The following is a 23,894-nucleotide window of genomic DNA, read 5'->3' on the forward strand; positions in this document are numbered from 1 at the left end:
GCTGGGATTACAGGCACGCACCACCGTGCCCAGCTAATTTTTTTTTGTATTTTTAGTAGAGACGGGGTTTCACCATGTTGGCCAGGATGGTCTCGATCTCTTGACCTCGTGATCCACCCGCCTCGGCCTCCCAAAGTGCTGGGATTACAGGCATGAGCCACCGCGCCCGGCCCAAGTTTACCAATGTATTAATAAGAAACCCGCATGTGTACCCCTGAACTTAAAGATTAAAAAAAAATAAAATAAAGTTGGAGGCGGGGCACATTGGCTCATGCCTATAATCCTAACACTTTGGGAGGCCAAGGCTGGCAGATTGCTTGAGCCCAGGAGTTTGAGACCAGCCTCCACAACATGGCAAGATCGAGTCTCTACAAAAAATACAAAAATTGCCCTTACAGCATGGCCGCCGGCACTGCAGATACCTTAGCGTTTTTGAGTCAGGAGAGCCGAACGCGGGCCGGGGGTGTCGGGAGCCCGCGAGTCCCGGCCCCGGTCACTATGGACAGTTTTTTCTTTGGCTGTGAGCTCTCCGGCCACACCCGCTCCTTCACCTTTAAGGTAGAGGAAGAGGATGATGCAGAGCACGTGCTGGCACTGACCATGCTCTGCCTCACCGAGGGAGCCAAAGATGAGTGTAATGTGGTAGAAGTTGTGGCCCGGAACCATGATCATCAGGAGATCGCAGTCCCTGTGGCCAACCTCAAGCTGTCCTGCCAACCCATGCTCAGCCTGGATGATTTCCAGCTCCAACCACCTGTAACTTTCCGCCTGAAGTCGGGCTCTGGCCGTGTGGATCACTGGGCGGCACCAGATTGTTATGATGAGCAATGATGTTTCTGAGGAGGAGATCGAGGAAGAGGAAGAGGACAGTGAGGAGGAGGAAGCTGAGCTGTGCCCCATCCTTCCTGCCAAAAAGCAGAGGGGCAGGCCCTAGCCCTCCTTGGTCAGTTCCATGCGCCATGCACTGTCATGCACCCTGTTCCCCAACAGTTCCAAGAATTGTAAATGTTTCTTCTTCCTTGAAGAGGAGAGCTTGGGTGGGGTTTGGGTGGGAGGGACTTGGGCATTGGTGCTAGGAGAGGGCCTGTGCTCCACAGGACCTTGGTTTTCTGGTCTTGCACCATGCTTGGAGCCTCTCTTCCCACCTGCCTGTGAGGATTGGATTTTGGTGCCTGAAGCTCAGAACTACACATTTTTAACAGTTTTACATTTTTGGGTAAAGGTTGAAATAAAGTGGTGTGGGATTTTTGCAAAAAAAAAAAATACAAAAATTAGGCAGGCATTATGGAGCACACCTGTAGTCTCAGATACTCAGAAGGCTGAGGTGGGAGGGTCACTTGAGCCCAGGAGGTTGAGATTGCAGTAAATCATGACTGCACTACTGTGCTCCAGCCTGACTGACTTTTAAAAAAAAAAAAAAGAAAGAAAGAAAGAAAGAAACATACGGTCACAGTAGTCACATAGTCATGAGTTACATCCTGGAGACTGAACCGTAGAGCCTATGTTTTTAAACAGATGTTCTCTAAGATGTTAGATGAAGTGTTTTGGAATTTTTCCTTTGAACAGCAGGCATCATAAATTGATAAAACCTTACTAGGAAAATGATTCTAGCCTCATCATTTTCCTTTCTTTTCCTTTCCTTTCCTCATCTATAATCTGGAATATGCAAACTCTCCTACTGTGGAATACTTGGGGAGGACAGCTTTGAAACCATCTTCTCTTGTGTGAGAGTATTATAGATGGCATTTTGAGTTGAGCAATTAAGTCTTCAAGTAGTTTTGTTGTTAAGCTGGAGAATGAGAGTAATAGAACTACTTTTGAAAGATAAAATTATGTGTAGAAACAGGATCCTTTTATAAATAGAATGCAACATTTTTCAGTTATCAAAAGTTACTGTTTATAATGATTCCACATGCATATGGCTTTGTTATTTAAAATGATGCAAAATACCAGTGAATCTTTCTAGCTTGAAACTAAAATGCTTCCATGGCACTTGACAGAAGCAATGCTAATTCTCAATTTTACCCATCTATGGTTATGAGAGACAGCAAAAACACAGGCGATTGCATTCATAAAGCATTAAAAATCTTTTAGGCATTTGTTTCTGTTTCTTCCCCTTCAACCTTTTCCCCACTGAAGCTTCTAAGAAGGAATGATACTGAATGATCTGTACTTTCTTTTTTTTTTCTTACCTATAGTTTTGAAGGGGATGATAAGAAATGGTCAATGTTTTTCAATTTGTTTGTGTCCTCTATTTTTGCCGTGGGCAGTGGTTTGTAGTTCTCCTTGAAGAGGTCTTTCACATCGCTTGTAAGTTGTATTCCAAGGTATTTTATTCTTTTTGTAGCAATTGTGAATGGTAGTTTACTCATGATTTGGCTCTCCGTTTGTCTGTTATTGGTGTATAGGAATGCTTGTGATTTTTGCACACTGATTTAGTATCCCGAGACTTTGCTTAAGTTGCTTATCAGCTTAAGATTTTGGGCTGAGACGATGGGATTTTCCAAACATACAATCACGTCATCTGAAAAAAGAGACAATTTGACTTCCTCTTTTCCTATTTGAATACCATTTATTTCTTTCTCTTGCCTGATTGCCCTGGTCAGAAATTTTAATACTGTGTAGAATAGGAGTGGTGAGTGAGAGAGGACATCTTTGTCTTGTCTGGTTTTCAAAGGGAATGCTTTCAGCTTTTGCCCATTCAGTGTGATATTGGCTATGGGTTTGTCATAAATAGCTCTTATTATTTTGAGATATATTCCATCAATACTTAGTTTCTTTAGGGTTTTTAGCATAAAGAGGTGTTGAATTTTATCAAAGGCTTTTCCTGTATCTTTTGAGATATTCATGTGGTTTCTGTCATTGGTTCTGTTTATGTGATGTATTACATTTATTGATTTGCATATGTTGAACCAGCCTTGCATCTCAGGGATGAAGCCATCTTGATCCTGGTGGATAAGCTTTTTGATGTGCTGCTGGATTCAGTTTGCCAGTATTTTATTGCGGAGTTTCGCATTGATATTCATCAGGGATATTGGCCTGAAATTTTCTTTTTTTGTTGTGTTTCTGCCAGATTTTGGTATCAGGATGATGCTGGCCTCATACAATGAGTTAGGGAGGAGTCCCTCTTTTTCTTTTCTTTTCTTTTTGAGAGGTAGTCTCGCTCTGTTGCCCAGGCTGGAATGCGGTGGCATAATCTAGGCTCACTGCAACCTCTGACTTCTGTGTTCAAGCGATTCTCCTGCCTCAGCCTCCTGAGTAGCTGGGACTACAGGTGTGTGCCACCACGCCAGCAATTTTTTTTTGTATTTTTAGTAGAGACAGGGTTTCACGGTATTAGTCAGGGTGGTCTCGATCTCCTGACCTCATGATCCACTTGCCTTGGCCGTCCAAAGTATTACAGGTGTGAACCACCACACCTGGCTGAGTCCCTCTTTTTCTATTGTTTGGAATAGTTTCAGAAGAAATAGTGTCAGCTCCTCTTTGTACCACTGGTAGAATTTGGCTGTGAATCTATCTGGTCCTGGACACTTTTTTGGGGTTGGTAGGCTATTAATTACTGCTTCAATTTCAGAACTTGTTATTGGTGTATTCAGAGATTTGACTTCTTCCTGGTTTAGTCTTGGGAGGGTGTATGTGTCCAAGAATTTATTCATTTTTTCTAGATTATTTGTGTAAATGTGTTTATAGTGTTCTCTGATGGTAGTGTGTATTTCTGTGGGATCAGTGGTGATATCCCCCCTTTTAGTTTTTATTGTGTGTATTTGATTCTTTCCTCTTTTTTATTAGTCTGGCTAGTGGTCTATTTTGTTGATCTTTTCAAAAAACCAGCTCCTGGAATCATTGATTTTTGGAAGGATTTTTCATGCCTTTATCTCCTTCAGTTCTGCTCTGTTTTCAGTTATTTCTTATCTGCTGCTAGCTTTTGAATTTATTTTCTCTTGCTTCTCTAGTTCTTTTAATTGTAATTTAGGGTGTTGATTTTAGATCTTTCCTGCTTTCTCCTTTGGACACTCAGTGCTATAAATTCCCCAGTAAACACTGCTTTAGCTGTGTCTCAGAGATTCTGGTACATTGTATCTTTGTTCTCCTTGGTTTCAAATAACTTACTTATTTCTACCTTAATTTCATTATTTACCCAGTATTCACTCAGGAGCAAATTGTTTAGTTTCCATGTAGTTGTGTGGTTTTCAGTGAGTTTCTTAATCCTGAGTTCTAATTTTATTGCACTGTGGTCTAAGAGGCTGTTTGTTATGGTTTCCATTCTTTTGCATTTGCTGAGGAATGTTTTACTTCCAATTATGTGGTCAATTAGAATAAGTGTGATGTGTTGCTGAGAAGAATGTCTATTCTGTTGATGTGGGGTGGAGAGTTCTGTAGATGTCTATTAGGTCTGCTTGGTCCAGAGTTGATTTCAAGTCCTGAATATCCTTGCTGATAGATAGGAAGAATCAATATAATGAAAACGGCATACTGCCCAAAGTAATTTATAGATTCAGTGCTATCCCCATCAAGATACCATTGACTTTCTTCACAGTAGTGTAAAAAATCACTTTAAATGTGTAACCAAGAAAAGCCCATATAGCCAAGGCAATTCTAAGCAAAAAAAACAAAGCTGGTGACATCACACTACCTGATTATACTAGTACTGGTATCAAAACAGATGTACAGAGGCCTCAGAAGTAATGCCAAAAATCTACAACCATCTGATCTTTGACAGACCTGATAAAAACAAGCAATGAGGAAAGGATTCCCAATTTAGTAAGTGGTGTTGGAAAAACTGGCTAGTCGTATATGCAGAAAGCTAAACTGGACCCATTCCTTACACCTTATACAAAAATTAACTCCAGATGGATTAAAGACTTAAACATAAAACCTGAAACTATAAAAAAACCCTAAAAGAAAACTTCTAGGCAATACCATTCAGGATGTAGGAATGGGCAAAGACTTCATGACTAAAACAACAAAAGCGATGGCAACAAAAGCCAAAACTGACAAATGGGATCTGGTTTAACTTAAGAGCTTCTGCACCGCAAAAGAACTATCATCAGAGTGAACAGGCAACCTACAGATTGGGAGAAAGTTTTTGCAGGCTATCCATCACAAAGGGTTAATATCCAGAATCTACAAGGAACTTGAACAAATTCACAGAAAAAAAACCAACTCCATCAAAAAGTGGGTGAAGAATATGAGCAGACACTTCTCAAAAGAAGGCATTTATGTAGCTAACAAACATGAAAAAAAAACTCATCATCACTGGTCATTAGAGAAATGTAAATTAAAACCACAATGAGATACCATCTCATGCCAGTTAGAATGGTGATCATTAAAAAGTCAGAAAACAACAGATGCTGAAGAGGATATGGGGAAATAGGAACACTTTTATACTGTTGTTGTGAGTGTACATTAATTCAACCATTGTGAAAGACAGTATGGCAATTCCTCATGGATTTAGAACCAGAAATACCATTTGTCCCAGCAATTCCATTACTGGGTATATACCAAAAGGATTATCAATTATTCTACTATAAAGACACTTGTACACATATGTTTATTGCAGTACTATTTACAATATCAAAGACTTGGAATCAACCCAAATGCCCATCAATGATAGACTGGATAAAGAAAATGTGGCACATATACACCATGGAATCTATGCAGACTTAAAAAGAGGAGTTCATGTATTTTGCAGGGACATGGATGAAGCTGGAAACCATCATTCTCAGCAAACTAACACAAGAAGAGAAAACCAAACATCGCATGTTTTCACTCATAAGTGGGTGCTGAACAATGAGAACACGTGGACACAGAGATGGGAACATCATAGACTGGGGCCTTTCCAGGGGTGGGGGCTAGGTGAGGTATAATTTAAGGAGAAATACATAATGTAGATGACGGGTTAAGGGTTGCAGCAAACCACCATGGCACATGTATACCTATGTAACAAATCTGCACATTCTGCACATGCATCCCAGAACTTAAAGTACAATAATAAAAAAAGCATTTTATTCTAGCTGTTTAAAAAAAAGGTCACTCTAGAAGGTTTTAGGTAAAAGAAAAACAAAAATCCAGAATTTTATATATCCTGAATAATCATTCCCTTGGTTCTTTGCTGGGGACAAAGTGTCCTTCTTTTTTTTTTTTTAAAGGCCCACAAATTGCTGAAAGGCATTTACTGCAAAAAGAAATACATGGATATCTTCTTTTCCTTTAGCTTTAATGAACTGTGTGTTCGGTGTGTGTATAAAGTACCCCAAAAGATCTGCTGGGATCTTCAAAGAGTTCTAATACTCAGCCACTACTTTGAAGAAATATACAATCTGTCTGCTGTTTCAATAAAATGACACCAGCAGCAGCAATACAACCAACCTAAGTAACATAAGTAAATAGTATGTGACAAGGGTCACAGGAGTGATATGAACAATAGCTTTTATTTGAAAAGTCACAAGAAAGATAATTGCTGCAAACTAAAGTGATCAAGACACTTTTTATTTGGGAGTTAATATTTTTGTTCTGGACCTTAAAGAATATAAAAAATTTGAATTGGTGAAGATAGGGGAGTGAAAGGCTGCTATACTGGGGAAAACATGAGGAAAATAAGAATGAAATGTCCGAGAGCAAGCATGAATAGATCAGTTTATGGGATGATTTCTTTAAATGAGAAGAGGAATATAAAATGGGAAAATCAGTTGGGCCAGATAATAGAATGTTTTAAATAACAGTATTGAGTTTCAATCCTGGAAAATAGTATACACAACAGTAGTTTAGAATGATTTATCTGATGGCGACATGGATGAACTGGGGTTAGAGTGTTCATAGGAGCATAACTGAGGATCATGAGAAGGGGTAGAAGGAGGTAGGAAGGGAGGGAAGGACTGGGGAAGGCTTCTTGTTGGAGAGACTGTCACAATTGGGCTAAGACTTAAATTATGAGTAACAATGTTAGCATAGGAGTACCAAAATGTTAGCCATTTTTAAGATTTACAAGCCACATGTAATCTTGTTTCTAAACTAGGAATTGGCAGTTGACAGCTTATTGCCCAAATACAGATCACTGTTTGTTTTTGTAAATAATCTTTTATTAGAATGCAGCCATGCTGATTTAAAAAATGTATTGTCTATGGCTGTGTTTGTGCTTCACTGCAGAGTTGAATATTTGTAAGAGAGACTATATGGCCTGCAAAGGTAATCCAAGATAAATCATTTAAATAAGCCTTATTTCTAGTTGTAGATGCAGTTTGGCAACAAAAGGCTCCCAGAAAACCAGATCTTTTATGTATTAGATTAAATTGAGCAGATGTATTGAGATGAATGTGCATTGCTCTGTTCTTCAGAGGACATGACTACAATCATGGATTCCTTTTATCTTGCCTTTGTGTCATTTAAGTTAAGCTAGATAGGTGATGTCCTTTTTGAGCTGATAACCTGATATGAGTTTCTGGGGTCAATTTTCTTAGATAGTGTTTGGGTATAGGGTCTAGATGTCAAGCAAATTCAATCAAGGGCAAATTTTGGTTTCTTTTGCCAAGAAAACTGATTGTGATTGTTCCCACTTAGCTGAACCATCCTGAGAATGATAAAAACAAACAACTGAGATTTACAATATATTGGATGCTGTTCTCATTGCTTCATTTGTATTATGTAGTATAATCCTTGCAGAGGTCAGGCTTGGTGGCTCATGCCTATAATTTCAGCACTTTGGGAGATCAAGGCAGTCAGATCAGCTGAGGTCAGGAGTTTGAGACTAGCCTAGCCAACATGGTGAAACCTGTCTCTACTGAAAATACAAAAATTAGCCAGGTGTATGGTACATACCGGTAATCCCAGCTACTCAGAAGGGTGAGGCAGGAGAATCACTTGAACCCAGGAGGCAAAGGTTGCAGTGAGCCGAGATCACAGCACTGCACTCCAGCCTAGGTGACAGAGTGAGACTCCATCTCAAAAAGAAAAAAAAAAAATCTTGCAGAAATCTTATATGTAAATCTAAAATTTATTGTCTTTTGATAGAAAAAAAAATCTGTATGTTAGTGAGGTTCTGTAACAATCCCTAGGTCAACAGCTAGCAATTGGCAAAGCTAGGATTTGAACATAGATATAATAAAAATCCACTAGAATCTGTTTATCTCATCTTCTCAGAGCACCTCGCAATCCTTTTACTCATTGTTAGAGGAGCGGTTTCTAGCAGCCACCTTTTTACTCTGTGAGCTTCATTCTTGTCACAAAAGATTGGTCCAGGGATGCATATCAGAGCCAGATTCAAGCTAAGCCTATCAGAGTCTTGCCATGGGATTTTGTATCAGACACTACACTTTCTGCTTCTTTTGATCCCTTTTTGAACTATGCAAATTTGTGGTGCCATTTTCCTAGGCACTAGAAGGTGCCCTTCCCTTGTCTTGCTTGTTAGACATTTTTTATATGAAAAACGCACTTACATATTCAGATAACTGTGAGTGTTTTTAACAGGCAAGACAAAGATGGTAAGGAGTTTCAAAGTGTGTCTTAATCAAAGATATTAATTGCCTGAATATTGAGTAGTACGAGTTCACAGAAGAAATTTAAATAACCATCAATCAACTTCAGAAAAGAAATCATCCTATTTTTAATCACAGCTACCCATGCTTACAGCAACCAAATTCCACGTTATATTTGTAGTCACCAGTTTAACAAGGTGCTGACTTACAGCACCTCCTACTGTAGAGGAGGAGCCAAAGAAGGCATCTGTCAATCAGAATTCAGTGCAGGAAATAGCAACCACTCTAGGTATTTTCAGTTGGAATTGAGGGAACAGAGAGAATTAGGTGCTTATAACACCTGCTAGAATGGCTGGGGCAGTGGAAGCCAGAAGGGATATCATGAGATTGAGATCCAGAACTGAGATTCAGAGGTCAGGAAGCTGCTACCACCAACATACTTCAACAGCTTCCTTTCATACCTACAAAACTGGTGACTAAAATATAACGTGGAATTTGGTGGCTGCAAGCATGGGTAACTGTGATTAAAAATAGGATTTTTTTTTCTGAAGTTGATTGATGGTTATTTAGATTTCTTATGTAAACTCGTACTTCTTATTTGAAAAAATAACGAAAGGTTAGTCAGAGCTTCTCTTCCTTGAACTGGCCATCTCCTAGCGCATCATGTTGTTTGCATTGCTGGATGTGGTTATTTAATGAAATGTACATGATGTATTTATGACAGAATGGCCAAGGATATAAACATTAGATTAATGACATAAAGACTGGAGGTTTGTTGACTAGGCAAGACTTGCATTAAATAGAGCTCAAAGAGGAATAGCAATTTTATGATTTCTTTATGTCTTATGATTTCTTTCTCTGGCAAAATTTTAAAGTAATTGTGATTCTTCTGTGGTTATTTTGTATAACCTTTTTTGCTTCCATATTTATTCCTTTTTGGCAATTCAGAAAACTGCAAATAGTAAGATTGTCCTAAGTGTGGTCGTATAAATAAATATGATTGAAAAATACAGGTTGTATATTGTACATTGACAGTTTTTCACTTTACCTTACTGTGGTTCCTTTAAATAGACTACAATCTAAGTAGGTCCAGAAGGGGGAGTTTGGGGTACATTACTGATACCACTATGCCACTGATAGTGGCATAAGACAGGTTCTTGGGATATCCTTCTAAGATCTTAGAATGCAATTTTCATGATTAGTGGCTCTCCAAATGTTCTACTCTGCAGACTCACTGAAAAAGAGAAATCACCTAATATATCAGGGTTCTCTCAATGTCCTCTTGGGATATTTCTCTCTATAGTGTGTTCATTCTATTCTACCAAGCCAAATATTCAGGAAAGTGCTTGTTTCTAGACCATAGCTTGAGAATTGCTGTTCTAGGAAAAACTTGCCTCTTTTCCCAGTAACATTTAGTGAGACAGAATGCTTGATAATTTTTAGTATCCAAGTGGTGTAAATTCTGTAAATTCAGCACATTTGATCTAAATTACTCACTGATTTTGCTTTCAATGCCAGCTTCACACATCACCAACTCAGAAATCATATAAAGTAGAATAGGAATGAATATTCACATGACAGAACATTATTACCTTAGTAATTTACTGTATAGTATTGGGAGATTTTGAATTGTCTTCTCTCAGAGATCTTCTAAGCTGGACACAATATATTTTCATTTCTCTTTGCTCTCCTTTTTTTGGTTAGTATCTTCTTTTATGATTAATATTACCTCTGTAATGAAATTTGTGTTGGACAACTAAATGGCCCTTTGTGTTTTTTTAATCTTTTTTTTCTACTCTCTGTAATTAAAAAGAATGCCAGAAGAGTTTCAGTACCCTTGGCAGGAAAATACATAAATGAAAAGAAAATCTTAAAACAGATTACTATCATAGAAAGAAAAGTAATGAAATGAAAAAGTAATATATTTATGCTCTTTGCTTTTGAAATAATAATCTATAAGTCTTGAAAACTTCTCAAATAATTTTTACTAATTAGAGTGTGTTGCTTTTTTTGAGAACAGTAGATAGAAAAGCTGGATAGTCAACTACAAAATAATCACTTGAGCAAATTATTTAATTTAAAAAAATTCACTTAAACCAATGAAGCCAGGCCTGGGCTAATTTAAACAATGTGCTGCCATTACACATTTTACATATAACAGTCACACCTGTGGACTATGTCCTGGAAATAACATCAATTCATTTGAGTTCAGGTTCAACCAGTGGCCCTATATCTGGAAGTCAAAACTCTAATTCAACAGTTAGAATGCAAACAAAGCCATAGGAAAGTGCTATCTTCATTCTATGTCTGTCTTCTGGACAGTATTAAGTATATAAGCCTATATTGAATATGTACAGTATTTAAAGAATATTGGTATGAAGGAATACCATATCATTAGCCTGCCTAGAGCACTCACATGCGTTAATTTTATTATTGGGTAAAATCAGGGAGTTATAAAAATGTTTGTGAAGGATAAAGAATGTATGAGCTATGGTAACAATGTGAGAAAAGCATGTTATAAAAATGAAAGTTGATATACAGTGCTTCAAGAGAGAAAAGGAATATGTCAGATCAACTTTGGAGAATGGTTGGTTGTACTGTAAATTTTTGGAGCATGCTTGGTTGTAATGTAGATTCTTCCGGTTCAGAGATGGAAGTATAAGAAGTAGTGTTATATTATTGTAGGGCAAATTTAAGGCATTTAACCTTTGCTAAGAGATAAAAAGATAATTTTAAGGCATATGTCAAAAGAGTAATTTATTTACATGGTGATTTAAAAAATTGATGAAGAACATTTTGCTTTTGCTCCATGACATGAGACAAGTACAGTTTATGATCTGAGATACTGAAGCTAGTTTTCAGGACATGTCACAGACAGTCATGAATTCTAAATCTTATTCCTGTCCAACAAAAGCATTACCATGAAGGAGAGAAAATAGCGAAGACTTATAAAACATTCATCAAAGCAAAAAATACATGGCTTGAAAAGATGAAAACACCCTATTTGAAACAGAAGCAGCTCAGATTTGTTTTAATGTATCCACCTTCCTACAAAACATACTAACAGTGGCTGACCACGTGGACAGAAATGAGACACTGATATTATCCTACCCCATCCCTGCTCCTAATGCAACGCTTGACGTTCAGGTACGATAATAATATGTCAGCCTTGGATTTACATGCTCTACCAGTTTCTGATTATTGAGAAGTTGCACTATAGATCATTGTCATTTCCCCTAGACTCATACTAATTGCGGGAAAGGATTCTGTTATTTGGGTGAAAATACTGAGTGTACCAGAGCAAGGACAGTGAGTTTCTAGTGATAGCACTGTTGCAGGTAGATATTGAACATGAAATATATGGTTAAAACAGACATAGTCCTCAGTATTCATATATTAATAGTGATGTTCTTTTCTTACAAATTTGTTCTATTCTGGGCTTCGCCATCTTAAAACTATTGTTTGTTGCTTTTGCCATGGTGTGTACTTCCCTTCTTTTAGTACCATTGCTAGGGAGCTGGAGAATAAGTGTTGTTTGAGGAAGTCACATAAGAAATAATCCACATTCTTGGGGATTGATGTGATTTAGCTTTTTGTCCCCACCCAAATCTCATCTTGAATTGTAATTCCCAGGTGTTAAGGGAGAAACCTGGTGGGAAGTGATTCAGTTAGGGGGGCAGTTTCCTCCATGCTGTTCTCATGATAAGTGAGTGAGTTCTCAAGAGATCTGATGGTTTTTTGTAAACCTCTTTCTGTATTTTTAGTATTTTTAGTAGAGGTGGAGTTTCACCACATTGGCCAGGCTGGTCTTGAACTCCCGGCCTCAAGTGACTCACCCACCTCGGCCTTCCAAAGCATTGGGATTATGGGTATGAGCCATTGTGCCCAGTCTGTCCTCTTCTACAAGAAGACTCCTTTACTCCATTCCCTTGAGATTCATCACAGTTAGAATCTTCTTTTCTACTTCCAAAAGTTTCATATTGGAATATCAATTCTTTTAGTCATAAAAGAGTTTTTTTTCCTGCCCCAGAATATCACAGGCAGCATAGAATAATCCTAATGCTAGTACAGGTATTCTTATACAAGGTATGCTGCCTACTAGTTGTGGATCTTGGGTAATTTACTCTTTGTTCTGGTCTTGTCTCCATCATTTATAATATGAAGTGATTTGAATAGAGGATTTATTATGTCTCTTTTAGTTGTAATACTCTGATTCTTGACAGTATGGAAGCTCTGCTGGAGTTGACACAGCTGGTTAATTGACCTAATCAGGAAGAAGATGCCCACACAGTATCAGATATGCAAGAGATTTATTCGAGGAAAAGCTCTGATGGTAAATGAGAGAGGGAATCTAGGGAGGCTGGGAAAGCTATTATTTTGTGGACTCATACTACATGCCAATTGCTTTATATGTGTTGTGGCATATAATTCTCACACTCTATGATGGTATAGTAGCATAATAATGGCCCTCCAACCCCTAGGATTTCTATGTTCTAATTTTGTACTATAAATATGAAATATGTTCCTGGCAAAGGGAATTAAAGTTGATAGTTTGTGGAGATGATCCTGCATTATCTGGGTGTGTCTGGTGTAATCTGAAGGATCTTTAAACATGGAAAAGAGAGGCAGGAGAAAGATGCCAGCCTGCGGAATAGGCCCTGTGTTGCTGGCTTTGAGGGCAGAGAAATGGAGTCATGAGTCAAGGATGTGTGTGGCCTACTGAAGCTGGAAAAGGCAGAGAAATAGATTCTTCCCTAAAGCCTCCAGAAAAAATGCAGCCCTGCTGACACCTTGATTTTAGCCATGAGGCCTATTTTGGACTTCTTACCTCCAGAACTGTAAAATGATAATTTGTGTTGTTTTCAGCAGCCAAATTTGTGATAATTTGTTATAACATCAATAGAAAACTGATATAAATGGATATTTTTTATTCTGATTTGATGAATGAAAGAGCTGTGTCTTAGAGCAGTTAAGTAAGATTCTTATGGTCTAGTTAATGGCAGAGGATTCAAATTCAGATTTATTTCCAAAGCCTACACCCTGTTCAGTGTGTGGCCTTCCTCTGTTACTTGGAATCCCTCAGGTGTCCTTGGCAGGTCCCTGGTTCAAGACTTTCTTGCCTGTCTTAGTGTGCCATTCTAGTGTTTTTCCTAGCTGAGTGCCTTGCTTGGTTACACAAAGCATCTTCGGCTCTTCTTGGCCATACCTTTGGCTCTAGCAGGGAATTATTGTCCATACCTTTTCATCCAGGACTTCGGAAATATCCCCAGTTATTCTTGAAACTTCAATGCTGCTAACAGGAAAATCCTGTTCACACAGTATTCTTATATTAGCTGTCTTTCCTTTCTATCTAATAGTATAAATCCTGCTTTCCACCTCTGTCCATTCTCTGAAACACTGCAACTAGCTTGTCCTGGATGCTTACTTTCCATTTTCTTTAGAAAACATGAGGTGAATAGGGAATAATCCAGGCTATATTTTCTTTTGTTTGTTTGTTGGAGGAGGCTTGCTTTCTGCTAGAGTTGGCTCACAGTCTGTTTTCAGGGCAGCAGTCACCCTGGTTATATTGCACTGAACAGCTTTCATTTATTTTACAGGTTAAAAGTTTTCTGAACTAGACTATGCATTTAGCCATCCTTTATAAGAATTGTGTCATTGAGAACATGCATTATAAATTATACATAACAGATATGACAGCAGTTTAAAACACAATTTGATTATAAGTTGGGGCCTGACAGTATTTTTAGTCAGTTAAGGAATTAGACTACATAGCAATTGTTGACTATGCTGCTGATATTCATAAAGAGAAAAAGTATTAACACTTGAACTCTAAAGGGTGTTTTTGACTCTGTCTTTTGAGTGAAAAATCAGATGGCTTAATTAAATCAGTTCTATTTGTTTTATAGACTGTACAGCAGTTGAAGCCCAAGTTTAATGACTGGTTTCCCGTATTTTCCCATAAGCCTTTCTTGGAAACCCAAGACATCCAGAGTTATGATGGGTTATCAGAAAAAGGGAGGACAAGGTTCATTGTTCTAGAAATATTACTGTCCATAGGAGTGTATAGCAGTTGAGGATTTAACTATTTTGATGGTTACTTTGTATTAAATGAACTAACATAGACTTTGGGTCTTGTCACAAATGAAAATTATTCCCATGGTAAGAATTGAGATAAGAGCCTTTTAATTGTCTTTGGTACATTTTATCTTCCGTATTACTACACTTATTAGCTTGGTTATTTTTCTAAAAATCTGGATTAGTTCAGGATCTAATTCTCCTTTTCCATTTTGATTTGTTAGGTCATTTTATTGTAGAATATGCATATAAAATTATTCATGGCTTGGTTTTTTTAAAATAAACTTAATTTTAGAATAGTTTCAGATTTACAGAAAAATTACAGATAGTACTAAAGAGTTCTTGTATACCTTTCTTGCAGTTTCTCCTATTATAACCCTATGATGCTATGATACATTTGTCACAACTAATAAACCAACACTGATACATTATTGCTAACTAACCTCTGCATTTTATTCAGATTTTCTTAACTTTTCCTTTACTGTCCTTTTTCTGTACCGGGATTCAATTCAGGATACCATGTTATATGTAATCATCATGTCTCCACATTTTGCTCTGTGACCGTCTTTCAGACATGAAAGACAAGGAAGATTTTCATGACCTTGACAATTTTCAGGAATACTGGTCAGGCATTTTGTAGCATGGCTTTTAATTGGGATTTGTCTGAACACTTTCCATAGTGTTAGACTGGGGTTTGGGTTTTAGGAAGGATGACCACAGAGATAAAGTGACATTCTCCTGACATTATATAAAGGGTACATGCTGTCGACATGATTTATCACTGATATTATCTTTGATCACTGACCAATGTAGTGTTTGCAAGGTTCTTCCAGTGTCAGGTTACTTCATCACCCCATCCCCTCCCCTTCCTACTCTCCTGTTTGGAAGTAAGTCACTAATGCATTCTACTTTCAAGGAGGGGAGATTTAAGCTCCTCTTCCTGGAGAGGGAGTATCTATAACCTAGTTGGAATTCTTTGGTATCCCAGCAATTGGAGAAATTATTTTCTTTTATTATTTATTATGGCTTGATACTGATTTTTTCCACAGTTCTATTTTTTCCTTCTAAATACAATATAATAGAGAAGATAAGGCATGCCTGTTTTAAAAACTACCATATTTTATTGTATCTAAGATGCCACCATCACATGGAAGACGTATCCTAATTTGAGAAATGTGAACATGTGGGAAAATGCGCATGTTAAAATTGGTGCCATGCAGTATAATAGAAAGTACAGTGGAATCATCTGGAGGACAGTTTCACAAATTCCTCTAGAAAGAATTTTTATTAACTGTATATATGGTAAAGAAATTCTTTCTTAAATCTTGGATGCAGTGATTTAAGATAATTTTTGTCCTATTTCATAAGATTGGAAACGTCACCCAAATTTAAATCAGTTTCAAATTCCTTTTATGCATAATAAACTAAAGTAGATTTGAGGGTCATATCTTTATTTTGTAATTCTCTAAACTGTGTTTTGCATGAAGTAGATTGAGTTATATTTTATTTATGAGATTGCAATGGTACAACAGGTTTTGTTTTTTCAATGTAAATTGAGTATAGTTCTCTGTTAGTAATTCCACTTTCCTTAATACCTTTTATTTTCTTTTGTTTGGTTTCTTTTCTTTCTTTTTAATTGCATTTTAGGTTTTGGGGTACATGTGCAGAACATGCAAGATAGTTGCATAGGTACACACGTGGCAGTGTGATTTGCTTCCTTCCTCCCCTTCACCCACATCTGGCATTTCTCCCCATGCTATTCCTCCCCAACTCCCCCCCCACTGTCCCTCCCCTATTCCCCCCAATAGACCCCAGTGTGTAGGGCTCCCCTCCCTGTGTCCATGTGTTCTCATTTTTCATCACCTGCCTATGAGTGAGAATATGAGGTATTTCATTTTCTGTTCCTGTGTCAGTTTGCTGAGAATGATGTTCTCCAGATTCATCCATGTCCCTACAAAGGACATGAACTCATCGTTTTTGATTTCTGCATAATATTTCATGGTGTATATGTGCCACATTTTCCCAATCCAGTCTACCATTGATGGACATTTGGGTTGGTTCCAGGTCTTTGCCATTGTAAACAGTGCTGCAATGAACATTCATGTGTATGTGTCCTTATAGTAGAACGATTTATAGTCCTTTGGATATATACCCAGTAATGGGATTGCTGGGTCAAATGGAATTTCTAGTTCTAGGTCCTTGAGGAATCGCCACACTGTCTTCCACAATGGTTGAACTAATTTACACTCCCACCAACAGTGTGAAAGTGTTCCTATTTCTCCACATCCTCTCCAGCATCTGCTGTCTCCAGATTTTTTAATGATCGCCATTCTAACTAGCATGAGATGGTATCTCAATGTGGTTTTGATTTGCATTTCTCTAATGACCAGTGATGATGAGCATTTTTTCATATGTTTGTTGGCCTCATATATGTCTTCTTTTGTAAAGTATCTGTTTATATCCTTTGCGCATTTTTGAATGGGCTTGTTTTGTTCTTGTAAATCTGTTTGAGTTCTTTGTAAATTCTGGATATCAGCCCTTTGTCAGATGGGTAAACTGCAAAAATTTTTTCTCATTCTGTTGGTTGCTGATTCCTTCTAGTGACTGTTTCTTTTGCCGTGCAGAAGCTGTGGAGTTTGATTAGGTCCCACTTGTCTATTTTGGCTTTTGTTGCCAATGCTTTTGGTGTTTTGGTCATGAAGTCCTTGCCTACTCCTATGTCCTGAATGGTTTTGCCTAGATTTCCTTCTAGGGTTTTTATGGTGCCGGGTCTTATGCTTTAGTCTTTAATCCATCTGGAGTTAATTTTAGTGTAAGGTGTCAGGAAGGGGTCCGGTTTCTGCTTTCTGCACATGGCTAGCCAGTTTTCCCAATACCATTTATTAAACAGGGAATCCTTTCCCCATTGCTTGTTTTTGTCAGGTTTATCCAAGATTTTATGGTTGTAGATACATTGTGTTGCCTCCAATGCCTCTGTTCTGTTCCATTGGTCTATATTTCTGTTTTGGTACCAGTACCATGCTGTTTTGATTACTGTAGCCGTGTAGTATAGTTTGAAGTCCGGTAGTGTGATGCCTCCTGCTGTGTTCTTTTTGCTTAGAATTGACTTGGCTATGCGGGCTCTCTTGATTCCATATGAAGTTTAAGGTAGTTTTTTCCAGTTCTGTGAAGAAGGTCATTGGTAGCTTGATGGGGATAGCGTTGAGTCTATAAATTACTTTGGACAGTATGGCCATTTTTGCTATATTGATTCTTCCTAACCATGAACATGGAATGTTTCTCCATTTGTTTGTGTCCTCTCTTATTTCGTTGAGCAGTGGTTTGTAGCTCTCCTTGAAGAGGTCCTTTACATTCCTTGTTAGTTGTATTCCTAGGTATTTTATTCTCTTTGTAGCAATTGTGGATGGCAGTTCATTCTTGATTTGGCTCTCTTTAAGTCTGTTATTGGTGTAGAGAAATGCTTGTGATATTTGCACATTCATTTTATATCCTGAGACTTTGCTGAAGTTGCTTATCAGTTTCAGGAGATTTTGGGCTGAGGCGATGGGGTCTTCTAGATATACTATCATGTCGTCTGCAAATAGAGACAATTTGGCTTCCTCCTTTCCTATTTGAATACCTTTTATTTGTTTTTCTTGCCTGATTGCTCTGGCTAGATCTTCCAGTACTATATTGAATAGGACTGGTGAGAGAGGACATCCTTGTCTAGTGCCAGATTTCAATGGAAATGCTTCCAGTTTTTGCCCATTCAGTGTGATATTGGCTGTTTGTCATAAATAGCTTTTATTATTTTGAGATACATTCCATCAATACCGAGTTTATTGAGGGTTTTTAGCATAAAAGGCTGTTGAATTTTGTGAAAGGCCTTCTCTGTGTCAATTGAGATAATCATGTGGTTTTTGTTTTTGGTTCTGTTTATGTGATGAATTATGTTTATAGACTTGTGTATGTTGAACCAGCCTTGCATCCCTGGGATGAATCCTACTTGATCATGGTGGATAAGCTTTTTGATGTGCTGTTGCAATCGGCTTGCCAGTATTTTATTGAAGATTTTTGCATCTATGTTCATCGTGGATATTGGCCTGACTGTCCAAATAAGTTATTTCATATTTTTAGAAGCATATTCCCTATGGTGCATGGCAATGTAAAGAATTCAGAATCTCCGCTAACCCTATACCCAATTTATAAGTAAATTTTATTTGGAAGTTGGAATATTGCTATATACTTATATTATACTATAGTTTCTGAGTGCCTTTTTATACATTTCAACTTTAGATGCCCAAAACAATGTAGAGACATAAGCAGGTAAGATTATGTTATTTCCATTTCTTGTATTATTTAAGTAGTCCCCTTACTGCACTGCATTCACCCAGGAGGGCACATTGATATTAAAGCTCCTATGCAGAGGCTGGTAGCTTCCACTTGCATGACTGTGAAACTTCTGCTGTTCTCCAACACTCCCAAGGTGTTTTTGAGACCCTTTGGGGTATATCCCCACCAGGCATTGTGGGACCACACTGGCTGCCAAACCCTTTGTAGGAATGTAGTTCTTGGACACAATCTATCTTGCTCTGGGGGTGCTGTTTCTTCGAGCTTAAAATGCTCGAGTTTCATGCGCAGCCTTGGTTTAGGAGAATGAGAAGGGGAAGAGGAAAAAAAAAGGGTGAAGAGTTGGGTAATTCTCCTATATATGCTTCCTCCTGCCTTTAAATACTAGTGTTTTTAACTGTACACATATAGATATTTTTACAATCAAAGGTAAGAATGGCACAAACTTTATTCTACTAGAGTTTGTGAAGAAGGCTGGATATCTTTACTTTGACAAATGTATGATCACTGAAAGATTTTGGGTCTCAACAGAGATTCGGGGCTCCTCAAAAATTATATTTGGTAGAAGTGTTCTTTTTGGTTCAAGTTTCCTTATGTTTTTTTCTAGGTTCTGAAAGAAAACTTTTGAGGTTTGAAAAAATCAAAAAGTCCCATTCTTGCATAAGTGAATTCTGCACAGAAGAAGTCCCTTTTCATCCGTTGTGATACAGTGTGCAGATGGCTGGAACCATAGGAGGCCCTGGGATGCCATTATTCCATACAGAGGTCGTTAGAATATAAGCTGCATAAAGCAAACCATCTCATGGCCCTTTTTTGGCATTGAAAGAAGCCACAAAGTAGCATCTAAAATAATTGAAAAGAAATTAAAATCTTTACCACGTTTTCTTATCAAACAGGCAAAGGGGAATAATTGCATAGTAGTAAAGCTTTGTTAAATATTTTTTTCTCATTCTCTCATTTTTATAATCTCCTATATGCAGCAGCTGCCTAATTTCTCTCTCCCATTCCATGCTCAATTTCTAAGCTCCTAGAAAGTTTTTTCTCTAATCTGAGTTATACAGGCTTCCTATATTTCTCCCCTTTCTTCACTGGCTCAGAGTTTTATTAAATAGTTCTGCCCAGCCGTAGAGACCTGTTTCAGTTTGCTGCTGTTCAGGTACTGTGAGCCTGCACAATGGAGGAAGACCTGGGAATTCATCAAACAAACAAGACTGTTATTTTAGTGGGTGGGGTGTGTATAAGTCATGGGAATCTAGAAGAATGCAAATATATAACTCAGTCTCTTTTCTTTTATTCCTGGAACAATAGAAGCTATGTCTTTGAGAGAATGCATATATTTAGTGAATGAAGCATGAAAATAGTTGTTTATTAGGTCGCATATATTTTTAAAGGAGGTTTTGCAGAAATTAAAACATCTTAATTCCAAAGGTATCCCTTAAGCAATGAGAAAAATCCCTTTGGAATTGTAAATGCTATAGGTGATAAGTTTTCTTATTTCAGGTAGGTTGCTAGAAAGAAAGGAGCACATTTGTGGCCACCACAGTGATGTATAGTGAGCTTACTTTGTCTTTACCTTTATTGTTTTTTTAACCACCTTTAAATTTATGCTAATTTGTATTTTATGTATCCTTATAAAACACTTTATATTCTTTCTGGAACAAGGTGATATATACATATATAAATAATGATGAGCAAAACAGCAATGTTTCTCATGTGAGTGTAGATTTATCGTAATTCTGTACAATCTGCTGGTATAAATGGTAAAGAATCTGTTAGTGGTCCTTAGTGTAAGAGCATTCATCCTGGCTCAGAAAATAAATCAAGGAAGCTAGTTTGATATTAGGTGGAACATAGTTTCTTTAGTAATCTCAAGGAAAAAGTTAAAAAGCAACTACAGATTAGTTTTACCTCTATATTACCTACATCACGGTTTTCAATAAACATCACTGTTCAATGGCAGAAGTGGGTTATTTTCGCCTTATTCATCATATACAATGTTTTGCTGCCATATAGTGGACACTCAATATATATCTACTGACTCATTCTATATTTAAAGTTTTTGTTAACTAATCGTTGAACTCCAAGATATGCCTAGCATAGCTTTAGTTAGGTTAGTGAGGTAAAGTGGAGTGTAAACACCTTACAAATCAATGACCACATTCTAGTTGTGATTTTGAGTCTATACTACATTTTAAGTTGGTCTTTGGTACGACGTAAATGATAAGTTAGTACTTGCTGTGAAACTACATTATGTAGTGGTCAGAATCTTAATATGCAATTAGGCAAATGAGTTCAAGTCCCAACTGTACTACTTACTGGTATATTCTAATCTTTTGAGCTTTAGTTTCCTCAGCTGTAAAATGGGTATGGCAATACTTTCTTCCCAAGAATATTGTGAAGATTAAATAGCATAATGCATGTAATGCCTTGTTCACATTGCTTGCCGTGGGGTAGGTTCTCAATATACTAGCCTTTTCATCTTCCTATTGAATAAATGAACAAACAGATGAATGAGAACGTTATACTTTCTGTTAATAAACTTATTTTATTCTAGCCTGGGCAATAGAGCAAAATTCTCATTCTCTCTCCCTCTTTCTCTTCCTCTTTCTTTCTCTCTTTCATTCTTTTTTCTTCCTTTCTTTTTTCTCTTTCAAAAAAAAGAAACTTATTTTAAACAAATCACCTATTACAATAAAAATTAATTGTCCTTATTTTTAATGAATTTATTAATTGAGATCATAAAATATGTATAATATGTAACATTAAAACTAAGTAATGAATATGATTTCAAGACTTACACTAAGTCATGCCTTTGACAAACACTGCACCAACTCCTTATGGAGTGATATAGTTTAGATGTTTTGTTCCTTCAAAATCTCATGTTGAAATGTGACCTCCAGTGTTGGAAGTGGTCCTAGTGGTAGGTATTTGTGTCATGGGGACTAACTCATGAATGGCTTGACACTGTCTTTGTGGTAATAAATGAGTTCTTACTGTATGAGTTCACATGAAATCTGCTGTTTAAGAGAGCCTGGCACCCCCTCCTCTCTCTTGTTCCCGCTTTCATTATGTGATATGCTTGCTCCCCCTTCCCTTCTGCCGTGGCTAAAAACTTCCTGGGCTCACCAGAAGCCCTGCAGAATGAAACAAATAACCCATGAGTCAAATAAATCTCTTTTCTTTATAAATTACCCAGCCTTAGGTTATTTCCTTTATAACAATGCAAATGGACTGACACAGGGAGACATATACCCAGGAATGTATAAATGTATATATAGTAAAAAACAAATGGATCCACTTTTAGCAGATGATGAGAACCATGTTATCAAGAAATTATAACAATTAATGAAACCTTAGTTTTAGTAGTTTCTACAAACATTTTTCTAATATAATTTCTATCACCTGAACCTATGTTAGTTTATTTTTATTTTAATTCTGCTTATTTTATATATGTATTTATCCTAAATTGTTTTAAAGTTTTTTGAAAATTGATAGGATAGGCCGGGCGCGGTGGCTCACGCCTGTAAATCCCAGCACTTTGGGAGGCTGAGACGGTTGGATCACGAGGTCAAGAGATCGAGACCTTCCTGGTCAACATGGTGAAACCCCGTCTCTACTAAAAATACAAAAAAATTAGCTGGGCATGGTGGCGCGTGCCTGTAATCCCAGCTACTCAGGAGGCTGAGGCAGGAGAATTTCCTGAACTCAGGAGGCGGGGGTTGCGGTGAGCCGAGATCACGCCCTTGCACTCCAGCCTGGGTAACAGGAGCAAAACTCCGTCTCAAAAAAAAAAAAAAGAAAGAAAAAGAAAATTGATAGGATAAATTATAAATTGATAAAAATGAATACAGTTTCATTAAAATTTTTGTTTAGTGTGCCATGTGAATTCTGTGACTTAGCAGGGCTTAGTGCTTTAGGTTCTGTACCGGTAGGGATCCTTTGCATATGGAAATTATTGCACTGTTCTTAGTAGACATTTCAAGAATTCAGTAGACAAAACATCCTGGAAAACTTGAGAGACTTGGATAGCTGACAGAAACTTCCATTTCTTAGCTATATTTAGTTTAAAATAATTAAAAAGTTAGAATGAAAAAACTAACATTGAATTCTCATAAAGTATTAGTTGCACAGCTTCTGTGGAAAAAAATCTTTTTGATTATACATATTGTTGAACATGGTTTAAGTAAACTAAATATAATAATTTTAAGTATTATATTAGAATACTTCCAATACCAAAGAACTTCAAATGTACATATAAGTAAAATGAATACACTCACAGCTGGATAATGGTATTGTTTCAATTGATCACACCAGACTGGAAAAAATAAACCAGAAAACAAAGGCAGCAGGGCAACGATTGATAGGACTTCACCTGTCAGAAAGGGCTGGAGATGCTATTTCTAAGTGAGCGTTTTCAATTCCAGAAAATACTTCATGCTTGAGTTCCTCCTTTGAAAGTGACTATATAGAAATGGAGAATTTGTAGACTCTACAGATGTAATCTGTATGTTGTATATGTAATTTCCATGGGCAGAGAGTACACAGATAACATGAACTTCTTTGAATTAAAACATACTATTTTTTATATGAAGGGCTAAGGGAGGGTGGTGGTGTGAGGAGAGGGTGCTTTAGCTCAAGCTTTGCGTCAGATCTTCCAATTAACCTCTTTGCATTTTTAGAACTATATATAAAGTAGCTTTTGACTTTGCTTCATTGGAAGTAATTACAATGCATGAAGGAAGGGAAACACATATGAAAAGATTATTGGACCCCTTTTTTATTTTCAGAAGGCTGTGAAGCAGAGCATGTAGTTCTTGATATGGAACACAAAATAGAGTCTTTTGGATTAGGATATGTGAGACAGTAACACATACTGGAAAGATGTTAGGAAGATTGGAACTTATAGAGCATGTTTTTACCACTAAATTGCTTTGTGGCCTTAGGAAAATCTGGGTTTTAGTCTCCTTACACATTGTTTCATTTTGAAATCTAAAAACTGCATGAAAGTCTTTAATTTTA

General features: G+C 37.3%; 1 pseudogene; it reads left to right on the forward strand.

The window, feature by feature from the left end:
* Window positions 1-390: 390 nt before the first annotated feature.
* LOC100413212 (nucleoplasmin-3 pseudogene) lies at window positions 391-1,271 on the forward strand (annotated as a pseudogene).
* Window positions 1,272-23,894: the final 22,623 nt, after the last annotated feature.

The sequence above is a fragment of the Callithrix jacchus genome, chromosome 11 (genome assembly GCF_049354715.1).
Source record: "Callithrix jacchus isolate 240 chromosome 11, calJac240_pri, whole genome shotgun sequence".
Taxonomy (NCBI): Eukaryota; Metazoa; Chordata; class Mammalia; order Primates; family Cebidae; genus Callithrix; species Callithrix jacchus.